General features: G+C 28.5%; 1 protein-coding gene across 4 annotated transcripts in view; it reads left to right on the top strand.

Annotated features, from left to right (window-relative positions):
• LOC117181516 overlaps window positions 1-1,603 on the top strand; it is a 146,247-nt gene that overhangs the window by 59,533 nt on the left and 85,111 nt on the right. The window lies entirely within an intron of this gene.

The raw sequence follows: 1,603 nt of genomic DNA, 5'->3' as shown, positions 1-1,603 counted from the left end.
TATATAAAAAATGCGATATTTTTAAATCAATTTATTTCTAAATGACGAGTCGTCGGTCACTCTAATATTCCTGATACATACACTAACTATTCCCATACACGTATTCTTTCAATATTCTTAGATATTCTTAGTATTCTTGATATACTTTATAATCTCAAATATTTTTGATATTCCAAAATATTCCGAAATATCCCTAAATATTCACCAATATTCTGACATATTCCTCAAACTCCCTTTACGCTCTACAAGTTATTAATGATTCCAAATTATTTTAAATGATTTAAAAAAATTTCAAGACATTTCAAAAGAGTTTATGTATTATTTTGCAATTAAAAAATATTTTCAAGTGTTTAAAGGTATTTAATGAATTTCAAAATAATTCAATGGGATTTAAACATTCTTTTTAATTAAAAAAGAAAAAAATTTATAAATGAATTTAAAAATATTTCAAGTAATTTTAAAGAAGTTTAAAATATTTTAGAAGAATTCCAAAAAGTACAAAAATTTTCAAGAGATTTGAAAGACTTTAAAATATTTTTCATGAGTCCAAGAGATTTTTAGTGATTTTAAGGCTGTGTGACGAGTATAACAGCTGATCAAGTCAGCCCTAAGATCAATATTTTTGCACCCATATTGAAAAATAAAAGTTTAAATAACGTGACAATTTTTTTCGGGAAATGTTAATAAATATTAAAGGATCGTTTGTGGCCTTGCAAAGAGTTGGGGAAAGAAAAAAGTTTATTTATGAAAATAATGATTATCGATGAACACATTTAGGCTTTACAGCACAAGTTTGACTTCTAAGCTTCTCTGTCGGTAATCATACAATCTGTTTTACCCACAGACCCTTAGTATTTCGAAGTTCTCTACTCGCTGCGATAGTGCTGCTTTGACACAAATGATACTATGTCAGATCAAATTTGTTTATTTGATTTGTTTATTTTTGTTTCATAACTAACCCATCGACAACATTGAAAATTGCTTTCAGGGATTTACAGCACGGTCGGTATTTCTCCAAAATAGTCATTTAAAAAATTTTTTTTACATTCATAATTATTTAGGACCCGAGACACATTCCTGCACACCTTCTATTTAGCGTGACAAATTTTTAACACGATATCTCATTCCGTGTGGACGTAAGTTGGGAAAGAAAAGTACCGATCTAACTTCCATTTGTATTTTCTTCGAATTTTTTTTTCAAAATGTCCACCAGAACAAACCAGAGACATGGACTTTATAACCTCCTCTTTCATTTCCCAAACTTTCAGAGCGATACCTCATTTTTTTTGGCGTAAGTTGGAAAAGAAAAATTAAGGACCAGGTTTGGGCACGTGACCCTCTCGTCACATGGCCTTAAGACATTTTGTGGCATTTCAATGGATTTAATATGGTTTAAAAAGTGAGTAAAGAAAATTGAAATCTTACAAAGCACTTAAAATGATTTTTTAAATTTTCAAAAGAGTTTAAGGATTTTCATGTGATTTAAAAATATTTTTAAGTATTGAAACAGACTTTCAGGAATGTAAATAATGTTCTTGAAATCTTTAAAGTCTGTTAAATATCTTGAAATCTTCGGAAATTTGTAGAAATCCTTTGAAATCTA

This window comes from Belonocnema kinseyi, chromosome 10 (genome assembly GCF_010883055.1).
Source record: "Belonocnema kinseyi isolate 2016_QV_RU_SX_M_011 chromosome 10, B_treatae_v1, whole genome shotgun sequence".
Lineage (NCBI taxonomy): Eukaryota > Metazoa > Arthropoda > Insecta > Hymenoptera > Cynipidae > Belonocnema > Belonocnema kinseyi.
This window is presented reverse-complemented; position numbering and strand designations above follow the sequence as displayed.